Here is a 12,381-nt window from a genome sequence, read left to right as displayed (position 1 = left end):
TAGAAATCGCTTCTGGCTCGGGGAAACATGGGATGCCAGGGATAGAACCCATGTCTGTCCTGGGTCAGCCACGTGCAAGGCAACTGCCCTACCACAAAATAAAATTATTACTTTCAGTTTGATCTTTTTCCTTCTAGATGTTTTAGGTGGGGTTGTCATATTATTGTAATGTGTATGTATTTAGTTTCCTCTTCCCTTATTGTTGTTGCAGTGATGAGGATGTTGCATACACCTGATATATCACTTTATTTATGGTCCTTGCACTGCTTGGTTGATTGTGGAGACTGCACACTTGGTGTGGCACCAGTGAATCAAAACAGCATAACAGCATAGCTACTGGACTCGCATGCAAACCTGTATAGTATAATGACAGAGAAATGAACTTGTGGCCTCACTGGCCTCAGACTTAAATGAAAGGAGGTTTTCCACATTGGGTTACCCCAGGTCCCACTTCTTCCAGACTTATGAAATTTTACTATTCAAATATTATTCAACATAGTGACTAAGAATATAGATTTGGGGGAAGGACAATACATGCCTACAGGTGCAAGTCATTGAGTTTGCTCTCATGGCACTTCATGTCCCCAAGCAGCAAGGAATGGGTATAACCCTGCTATACCCCCCCAGAACCTGGATCCTGAAGCTCCACTGGGTAAGCTCCTATCAAAAAATGTATGGGTTTGGAGTAAATCAAGTTCAAAATCTGACCACATGATCTTATCAATTGATTCAGATAAAGCTTTTGACAAAATTCAAGATCCATTCATTATCTTTAAAAAATAACTCAATAAACTTCTGATAGAAGGAACATACTTCAAGATAGTAATGGCCTTTTACAACAAATGCATGATCAACATCATACTCAATCACAAGAAATTGGAAGCTTTTTGTCAGTTATCAAGCACAAGTAGATGGGGCCAGAGCGGTAGTGCAGTAGTAGGGAGTCTGCCTTGCACACACTAACCTAGGACAGACCGTGGTTTGATTCCCTGGTGTCCCATGTGGTCCCCCAAGCTAGGAGCGATTTCTGAGTGCATAGCCAGGAGTAACCCCTGAGCATCACAGGGTATGGCCCAAAAACAAAAACAAACGAACAAAAAAGCACAAGCAGATGTGGCCACTATCTCTACTATCATTCAATCTAATTTTGACAGTTTTTGACACAGACACAGCAATCATGCAGGAAAAAGAAATCAAAAGTATCCAAATTGGAAAAAGAAGTTAAACTATCACTATTTACAGATGAAGGATAATATATACAAAAGACCTGAAGGTCTAATTGAAAATTCTTGGAAACAATAAACCAATACAGCAAAGTAGAGAGCTTCAAAATTAATACACAAAACTGTTGCATTTTATATGCAAATTACAAATGAGATGAGAAATAGAAAAGACATCCTTATTTAAAATGGTATTGCACAGATTGTTGCTTTTGTAACAGAACAGCACTTACCATGTTCACACCAGGCCAGATTCATAGACTCACTCTTTTTTCAAAGAAATGTAAGCCAAGCTGTGAAAAATCTGCTGCCATGCAGCAGAAAGCTGGCAATCTGGGGCCAGAGTGATAGAGCACGATAGGGCGTTTGCCTTGCACACGGCTGATCCAGGACAGACCTTGTTTCCATCCCCATATGGTCCCCTGAGCCAGGAGTGATTTCTGAACATGTAACCATGAGTAATCCCTGAGCATCACCGGGTGTGGCCCCAAAACAAAAACAAATAAAAAAAGAAAGCTGGAAATCTCAGGAGGAGAGGGCAGGCCAAGCCCCCATACTGCTAAAGCCATGCCTGCTACATTCATTACCCAGAATCACCGTTTTGCCTATGGTCCTGCCTCACCATTCTGATTTTCTTCTGGGACACCCATCTGACAAAACTTTAGGCATGCCAATATTTGACCTGATATCATCAAGGCTTTTATGGAGCTAGTGCAGGCACCCTCCTCCCATATCTTCCTTCTTCCTGGAGGCCTGGTAGCTCAGAACATAACCCACAAAAGCCATTGTTATCAGTAATAGTGCTTTGAATTCCTGGACAACTTGATTTGTTTGATGCTGTCATCCCTATAAGAACATACCAATTTAACCAAATGGACAGCTAACAATAATAGCTTAATTGTATTAATGACTCTATTGTAGATACAATAGTTTTCACTAATTAGTTTGCCACTACTTGTTTTTTTTTTTTTTTTTGGTTTTTGTTTTTTGGGTTACACCCGACAGCACTCAGGGATTACTCCTGGCTCTACACTCAGAAATCACTCCTGGCAGGCTCAGGGGACCATATGGGATGCCAAGATTCGAACCAACGACTTTCTGCATGCAAGGCAAACGCCTTACCTCTATGCCATCTCTCTAGCCCCTATTTCTTTTTTTCCAGCCCCTATTTCTTTCTTTCTTTTTAATTTTTCTTTCTTTTCTTTTTTTTTTTTTTTTGGGTTTTTGGGCCACACCCGGTAACGCTCAGGGGTTACTCCTGGCTATGTGCTCAGAAGTTGCTCCTGGCTTGGGGGACCATATGGGACACCGGGGGATCGAACCGCAGTCCGTCCAAGGCTAGCGCAGGCAAGGCAGGCACCTTACCTTCAGCGCCACCGCCCGGCCCCTCTTTTCTTTATTTTTTCTTTTTATTCTTTTTTTTAGTAACTCTGCTCTCACTTATCTGGAAACAAATGTATTATGGTCAACTATATCAACTATTTGGTGCATTTTCTTTAAATAAAGTAAAGAAAATTGAATTTACTCTGATAGTGAGATGTGATAGGGATTGGGGTGTTGTAGGTGGATTTGAGGTGAGGGACTGTAGTGTTGGAATGTTGTATATATAAAACCCTATCATCAACAGTATTATAAATTATGGTGACTAAAGTAAAAATAAATACAGTAAATCATTGTCTTCATCAAGGAATTAATTAATTTAACATCTAGGAATTAATTTAACAAAGGGTATGGAAGAAATTATATGTGAAAAACTTTCAATATTGAAAAAAATCATGGGGCCGGGAAGGTGGCTAGAGGTAAGGTGTCTGCCTTGCAAGCACTAGCGTAGGATGGACCGCGGTTCGATCCCCCGGTGTCCCATATGGTCCCCCAAGCCAGGGGCGATTTCTGAGCGCATAGCCAGGAGTAACCCCTGAGCGTCAAACGGGTGTGGCCCAAAAACCAAAAAAAAAAAAAAGAAAAGAAAAAAGAAAAAAATCAAAGAGAACACCCAGAAAATGGAAAAATATTTGATGTTCATGGATTTAAAGAATTAACACTGTTAAAATGATCATTCTTCCTAAAGCATTATAGTCAGTGAAATCCACATCAAAATTCCAGTGACTAACCGGAGAGAGAGCACAGCGGTAGGGCCTTGCATGTGGCCAACCAGGGAGGGGCTCGGTTCAATTTCCAGCACCCATATGGTCCCCCAGCCTGCCAGGGCCAATTTCTGAGTACAGAGCCAGGAGTGACTCCTAAGCACCTCTGGATGTGGCCCAACAACCAATCAATAAAGTTAAAAAAAATTCCAATGACATTTTTCAAGGGTTTTTATCAAACACTAGTAAAATTTGTAATGAATAATTTGTATGCCTCTTATCATTTCAATCTAATTTTTGTGAAGTTACAGAACATTCACTGTCACATTTTTACTAAGAACTTTTAGAAGGAAGATTGTATTGAACTTTAACAAATGTAGTTCTTATTTTGGGGGGTGGGGAGGTCACACCCGGTGGTGCTCAGGGGTTACTCCTGGCTGTCTGCTCAGAAATAGCTCCTGGCAGGCATGGGGGACCATATGGGACACCGGGATTCGAACCAACCACCGTAGGTTCTGAATCGACTGCTTCCAAGGCAAGCACCGCTGTGCTATCTCTCCGGGCCCACAGATGTAGTTCTTATACCCACAAGGTAATAAAATGTTAGTTTCCTGGTACATTGTATTAGCAAATATGTAGGTGTTTATTCATATTTCTTTAGACTTTTAGAATAAACTCAATTTGCTTATGGTATATTTGTAAATACTCCATGATTTAGTTCACCAATGTTTTATTAAGATCTTTCATCTATATTCATGTTCATGATTGGTTTGTGGCAGTATTTTTTCTTTCCCTTTTTTTTTTGTGGTTTTTGGGTCACACCCAGCAGTGCTCAAGGGTTATTCCTGGCTCCAGGCTCAGAAATTGCTCCTGGCAGGCACGGGGACCATATGGGACGCCGGGATTCGAACCGATGACCTCCTGTATGTAAGGCAAGCGCCTTACCTCCATGCTATCTCTCCGGCCCCTCCTTTTTTTTCTTTTTGTTTTTATTTGGGGGGGGACATACCCATTAATCCTCAGGAGTTACTCCTGGCTATGTGCCTGAAATCGCTCCTGGCTCAGGGGACCATATGGGACTCCGGGGATCAAAACAAAGTCTGTCCTGGATCATCTGCTGTTCAAGGCAAACACCTTAATGCTGTCATATCACTTCGGTCCCTATGTCAGTATTTCTAAAAGATATTTTGTATAGATTAAGAGATATGGAGAGAATCTATAGCTAAACGAACATTGTAAGATATAGGGCTACATTACTAATGTACTGAGGAGCTGCAATAGAAAGAAGTTTATACAGCATTTCGACATACATGACAAAATAATTTTATGGTACATTTTAAAGGTCTACTGTTCAGGAGAAGCGCATTTTAAAATGTTGATCTTTTGTGGTTATGGACTAATGGGTTGTTCTGATTTCATGGAATCATGAATATTGGGGATTTTGTCTTCTTGTTTTGAATCATAGAATAATTTGAAAATCAAGAGTGGTCTGTTGCTTGGAAAGTTTATAAAATATACTCAGGGTCAGCGAGATAGTATGGAGGTGGGGCGTTTGCCTTGCATGCAGAAGGACAGTGGTTCGAATCCCGGCATCCCATATGGTCCCCCGAGCCTGCCAGTAGCGACTTCTGAGCCTAGAGCCAGGAGTGGCCCCTGAGTGCTGCCGGGTATAATCCAAAATCAAACAACAACAACAACAAAAATATATATATATTCTCAAAAGCTTTGTGATTCAGCAATAGTATCAGTTTACTGTTATATTTATTTAGTAGAAAGAAGACATAGATGAGGCCATAGTCTAGTGGGTAAAACACTTGCCTTGTATATGGCTGACCTGAATTCAATCCTCCGCATCCCATGTGGTCCCCAGAGCATCAACAAGAGTAATTTCTGAGTGCAGGGCCAGAATTAGAAAACCCCTGAGCATCGCTGGATGTGGCCAAAAAAGAGACGCCCAAAATAAGAAAGAGGGCATAGATCTTTTATTTCATGGTTATCATGGTCATTCCTGATAGAAGTCTGCCACAAGACAGACTGCTTTGCTGTTTCTGCATATTCATTGTCTTTCCTTGGAGATAAATAAGTTTTTGCTCCTCTCACATAGTCATGACCATGTGACTGTCAGTGTCTCAGCTTCAACAGTCCTCTTCAACCTCAACATTCTCAGTGACCACCAGGGCTATACTCCATGATACTCAGACCCTAAAACAAATATCCACTCCAGTCCTTCAGTAGCATTTGAAAATCTGCATATTGGGGACTAAGGATGTGGTTCAGTGGTAGATAGGATTAAGGCCCTGGGTTCAATCCTTGGCACCACAAAAATAAAAATAAGCAAATATCTGTATTAGTAAATATAAATCATTTTATCTGCACATCAGATACTTGTAGTTTTCCTTTTATTACTCACAGTTGTCATAAATTTGTCTGCTTTAGTCAGTATTTTCAAAGAACCAGATCTTTGACTAAGTAATGGTCTATTGAATACTGAAAATTTGCTGGAAGACTAGATTTCAGGTGCTTTTATCACATACATTAACAGCTGTGTGAGGAGATACTTGTTACTATTATTTGTAATATTGTAGTAATCATCAGTCATCATGTCATAAAACTTAGACATGTAAAATGTTAATTCTCTGTATTCTAATTTATTTTTCATTATCCACATAAGTTTGTACTTACTTCATTTCCATGAGAATGAACATTTCTCTGCTTCATTATATGTTAAATATATACTTAGTGCTTAGGGCTTACTCTTGCCCATGCACTCAAGTATCACTCCTGACAGGGCTCAGGGGCCATATAGGGGTGTCAGAGATTAAATCTGGGGCAACATGTGCAAATCAAGAGCCCTACCTTCTGTACTATCTTTCTGGCACTGCTAAGTAATTTTATGAATTATTTGTGAATATTATGTGATTCTGAGTCTTATTTCAATTCTGTGTAGATGGAATCCCCCCAAAAAAGCACACAGGCAACTAGTAGAGTACAGAAATAAGTCCATACATATAAAGGAGTCAATAAATGAGCCAAGACCATACACTGGGGAAAAGAAATCCTCTTCAACAAATAGTGTTTAGAAAACTGAAGAGCCTCGTGAAACAAAAGAGAGATTTGATCACTACTTAACACCATAGACAAAACTTAAAATATAAGTGATATATTCTAGGACCTCAACAGAGATGTGTATTTGTAGACTCATCTAAATGGCAAGGGAAGCAAATGCAAAAATAGACAACACTGATTACAAAACTGAATACAAAAGCAGTGCAGGAAGGAACTGGAGAACAAAGAGACAAACTAGAGGTGGAATAAGGTTGGTGGTGTTGAGTGCCAATATTAGAAATTTTAAGACTGTTGTAACATGGGGCCGGCGAGGTGGCGCTAGAGGCAAGGTGTCTGCCTTGCAAGCGCTAGCCAAGGAAAGGACCACGGTTCTATCCCCCGGCGTCCCATATGGTCCCCCCAAGCCAGGGGCAATTTCTGAGCGCTTAGCCAGGAATAACCCCTGAGCATCAAAAGGGTGTGGCCCGAAAAACCAAAAAAAAAAAAAAAGACTGTTGTAACCATGCTACCTAAACCATAACAAAATTTGAAAGGATTGGGCCACACCCTGTTGTACTCAGAGATATTCTGGCTCAGTGCTCAAGGATCATTCCTAGCAGTACTTGGGGACCATAGGCAGTACTGGGGATCAAAACTGTCAGCTCCTTGCAAATCAAGTGTTTTACCTCTTGTACTATCTCTCCAACTCAAATAATTGTATTTAAGAAGAATAAACAAATAAACATGGTTTCACATGAAAAAAGAAAGTATGACAAAACAAAAAAGGCAACCTAGCAACTGCAAGAAAGTATTTATATACCATATACCAGTCAAGAAATTAAGATGCAAAATATATAAACACAATTTCACCAAAAAAATTTTAATTAGATTTCAAGAGAAAGACTCATGTTGGTAGGGCTTTGAGGAATATCCATAGTTTTCCTAAAGGCTGGATCAATATACATTCCCACCAACAGTGAATGAGAGTGCCTTTCTCCCCGTATCCACACCAGCATTGGTTGTTCTTATTGTGATGTGTGCTAGTCTCTGGTGTGAGACGCTATCTCATTTAACAACCAAAATCTAAAAGGTGCCTGTCAAGATAGCAGGCTGGGGAGAGAGAGAAAACTTGGGACATTGGTAGAGGGAGGATGACACTGGTGGTGAGGTTGGAGCATGTCTAAAACTTAACTATAAATAACTGTAAATCACAGTGCTTTAATAATTTTATTTTGGTTTTTGGGTCACACCTGGCAGCGCTCAGGGGTTACTCCTGGCTCTACGCTCAGAAATCCCTCCTGGCAGGCACAGGGGACCATATGGGATGCCAGGATTCGAACCACCGTCCTTCTGCATGAAAGGCAAACTCCTTACCTCCATGCTATCTCTCCAGCCCATTTAATATATTTTCTAATTTTACAGCTTTAATTTAAAGTCAAAAAATGGGAAAGATGTCTCTTTCAAAAGAAAAAGAATGCACTCAAACGTGGAATATAAAGAAACAAATTAAGAGAACATATGCAAACTCTTGGGTTTTAACAGCAGATCTAGTAATGGTATGGGGGGATGGGAGAGATGAACACAGGTGACTCAATGGACAGTGGCAGTTACTGGGTCCCAGGTGCTAAAAGAATAGAAATGTAAAGTGGTCCTAAAACATACACAGAATTAGAACTGAGTTCTAGTTCTAGTCACCTAGAACTGAGTAATATAGATTTCTCCCAAACCTGTTTGGGTCCTGTCTACTCTCCAAAGTTCTGGATACAGCTATCCTATTACCCATGAGCTAGATGACCAAGGAGGGTCTGATAGGAACCAGGAAGGAAGGCAAGGGGTTTAATTCCTACAGAGCTAGATTTCCTTGCTCCTCCTGACTTTTGTTTTCTAGAATCATCTTTACTGTCTTGGAAATTGGAATTTCCTTGATAAAAATTTTTCTCAAGACCTTTTCCCATCATTTGACCTGCTGCATGTTCTGGTCAAAAAATTGAACCTAGAACCTGACCAAGTACAGAAGAGAGTCAGCTTTTTTTGTTTGTTTTGGGATCCCATCCAGTGAACTCAAAGATCCTTCCTGGCAGTGCTCAGAACAACATATTGGGTACCGTGATGGAGCAGAGATTAAGTGCAAGGCAATGTCTCAAATACAGGCAGGGGTGGGGGAGGAAAGAGGGCATTGGTGGAGGGAATGTTGCACTAATGAAGTGGGGGTGTTCTGTTTATAACTGAAACCCAACTTACAATCATGCTTGTAATCATGGTGCTTAAATAAAGATTTTATATATTTTTTAAAAAATGCAAGGCAAGGGCCCGGAGAGATAGCACATGGCGTTTGCCTTGCAAGTAGCCGATCCAGGACCAAAGGTGGTTGGTTCGAATCCCGGTGTCCCATATGGTCCCCCATGCCTGCCAGGAGCTATTTCTGAGCAGACAGCCAGGAGTAACCCCTGAGCATCGCCAGGTGTGGCCCAAAAACCAAAAAAAAAAAAAAAGTGCAAGGCAAGCTCTTTAATTCCTCCCTGTGATCTTTCCAGCCTCACATTTAACTTCTAAGCTAAATACTTGTTTTAGTGTTTTAGTGAGACAATAGGTAAGAAAAAGCCAACACTGTAGTTTTGCTCTGATATTACAATCAATAATTACAGCAAATAGTTACTCTAGAAAAGTAAATAGCTAGTTAAAACTTAACAGATAGGGCCAGAGTGAAGTCAGACTGAAGTGCATGGCAGGCATGAGGTGGACCTGGGTTTGAACTCTGCCACTATGTGGTATTCCAAAGAATCACCAGGAGCAACCCACAAGCAAAAAAGTTGGGAAAAGCCCCTAAGAACCTTTAGGTGTGGTGTGATCCAAAACCAAAAATTTAACTGTCATGCCACCTTCAGCACATTTAACTGAAATTATTACCTACTCCCAATCCAGATGAGTTAAAATAGCTAAGAATATAAAAACTAAGGAAATGAGTTTTCTACTAACTTCTTGCCTTTTTGTTTTGACTTGGTTTTTGGGCCACACCCAGCAGCGCTCAGCGGTTACTCCTAATTCTGTGCTCGGGAATGACTCTAGGCAGGCTTGCGGAACAATGAGATGCCGGGGATCAAACTGGGGTCAACAGCGTGTAAGGCAAATGCCCTATCCCCTGTGCTATCACTCTGGCTCCTAATCTGGCTTTTTCATTTTCTACTTTCATTCTCTAAAATCCACTAGCTTGATATATGGAAAATGAGCTGACAGAATTAGTAGTCTTAGTTTTTATGAAAGGAGTTAAAAGATCTAGAAGGAATGTCCTATCTCCACATATAGCATCCCAAAACACAGTCATACAACTGAATAAACAAAACTACAAAAAATCATGCCCAGGAGGCATGATCCTTTATCAAACAAACTGCTCAAATTAACTCTGCAAACCAGGCTCGCCTTCCTTTAATGTGGCTGTAACCAAATCTGACATCAGGCAAGGGTCACCAAGTCAACTCCTTAGACTGCCTCTGCTAACAATTCAAAAAGAAAAGTAGGGGGCCGGGCAGTGGCGCTAAAGGTAAGGTGCCTGCCTTGCCTGCGCTAGCCTCGGACGGACCGCGGTTCGATCCCCCGGCGTCCCATATGGTCCCCCAAGCCAGGAGCGACTTCTGAGCGCATAGCCAGGAGTAACCCCTGAGCGTCACAGGGTGTGGCCCAAAAACCAAAAAAAAAAAAAAAAAAGAAAAGTAGCTTTCTTTCAAAACATTAGCCACTCTTGCATTAGTTTATTTTATAATTTATCAATTTAATATATTAACTGATTCTCCTGGACACTTTCTACTAGCTGGATATTATTACCATATTGTCTTTTTTATATCCCACAAATGACTGCACTTATTCGATGTCTATGCTTCTCCCTCTGATTCATTTCACTCAGCATGTTTTCCATAGCCATCCATGGATAAGCTAATGTCATGATTTCATTTCTCCTAAAAGCTGCATAGTATTCCATGATGTAGATGTGCCAGTTTATCTAATTGTGGGTACTTGAGTGGTTTCCAGATTCTCGTTATGTGTAATAGTGCTGCAATGAACATAGGAGTGCAGTGGGCTTTTTTACATTTTGCTTTTGGATCCCTAAGATTTATTCCCAGCACCATATGGGATTTTAATTTCTAGTTTTTTTTGAGGAATGCTCATACTGTTTTCCAAAAAGGTCGAAATAGTCAACATTCCAACAATGAGTCCCTCCTCCCCGCATCCACACCAGCACTGGTTGTTCTTGTTCTTGTGATGTGTGCCTGTCTCTGTAGTGGGAGATGTTATCTCATTGGTTTTTTGTTTTTTGTTATTTTTTGGTTTTTGGGTCACACCCAGCAGCGCTCAGGGCTTACTCCTGGCTCTGCGCTCAGAGCTCAGAAATCGGCCCTGGCATGCAGGGATTCTAACCACCACCTGTCTGCATATAAGGCAAATGCCTTACTGCTGTGCTATCTCTCTGGCCCCTCATTGTTTTGATTTGTATCTTTGATGATTAATGATGGGGAACATTTTTCGTGTGCTTTTTCTTGTCATGTTATTTCTTCTTCAAAAAATTCTATTCATCTTTCCTCCCCATTTTTTGACGGGGTTAGATTTTTTCCTTAAGTTCTAGCAGTGCCTACTACCCTAACCACTTAACCTTTAATTTAGCCTCAAAATACTTGTAGTCCAGGGCCAGAACAGTGGTGCAAGGGGTAAGGCGTCTGCATTGCCTGCACTAGCCTAGGACAGACCGTGGTTCTATCCCCTGGCATCCCATATGGTCCCCCAAGCCAGGAGCAATTTCTGAGCACATAAGCCAGGAGTATCCCCTAAGCATCACTGGCTGTGGCCCAAAAAACAAAAACAAAAAAACAAAACAAAACAAAAAAAAACAACTTGTAGTCTTAGAATGGTGCCTTCCCACAACTGACCATGTAAACAGTACTCAGTGAGCATGAAAAATGATCTATAGAAAAATATGATTGATGATGAATCAGTCTAATTCATCTTATACTTGTAGCAGTTATAGTAAAATTTCAAAAAAAAAGTATAAAAATTAAATAATTTTGGGCCGGAGAGATAGCATGGAGATAAGGTGTTTGCCTTCCATGCAGAAGGTCGATGGTTCGAATCCTGGCATCCCATATGGTCTCCCGAGTCTGCCAGGAGTGATTTTTGAGCATAGAACCAGGAATAACCTGAGTGCTGCCTCTGTGACCCAAAAACCAAAAACACAAAAAGAGGGGGGTGTTTTTATTGATTAGTTTTGGCTAAATCTATAATTCATCTGTAAAAACCCCATAAGTAATTTTACCAAATGTATGCTATCATGTGATTTGGGGCCAAGGGGAAATAACTCTCGAATCCAATGTATAATTTTCAAAGTCTGGATGCCAACTCCACTTTAATTTCCTATTTGGTGCCAAATCATAGCCTAATAGACCGAAATGTTTCTCTCCTCTTCACAACATCCAAGCTATTATTACCTTCTATATAGCAATCAGGGGCCTTGTATAGCTAAGGAACTGGCAAAGTAGGTCACTGTCCCAAACTAGAACTGACTGGGAAAGACCCAACAAGTAATTAAAACCTTTTCTCTTAAGTTGAGGGACCTATGGATCTTAGATGGTTTTCCAGCTCAGCTTCTCAGTTTCCCCTGAGCACTGCCAGAAGTAATTCTGGAGCACAGAGCCAGGAGTAACCCCTGAGCACAGTTAGGTATAGACACCCCAAAAAAAACTTTAGAATTTTTTTTTGGTTTTTGGCCCATACCTGGTGGCAATCAGAGTTCACTCCTGGCTCTGCAGTCAGTTTGGGGACCATCTGGGATGCCAGGGATTGAATCCAGGTCAGCTGCATGCAAGGCAAATGCCCTACCTGCTGTGTCCCAAATTTAGATTTTCAATAACTTAAACTAAGACAAAAGCTTGAGGAAATTAATCCCATTGTAATATTCTGTGTCAATATCACCATAATCTGAGAAAAAGTAATGCTCTTAAGATCTCAGAAAATTACAATCCACAGATTCTGAAATAAAAAATTCTAAA

The sequence above is a fragment of the Suncus etruscus genome, chromosome X, assembly GCF_024139225.1.
Source record: "Suncus etruscus isolate mSunEtr1 chromosome X, mSunEtr1.pri.cur, whole genome shotgun sequence".
Taxonomy (NCBI): domain Eukaryota; kingdom Metazoa; phylum Chordata; class Mammalia; order Eulipotyphla; family Soricidae; genus Suncus; species Suncus etruscus.
The sequence above is the reverse complement of the archived record's forward strand: the minus strand, read 5'-3'. Positions refer to the sequence as shown.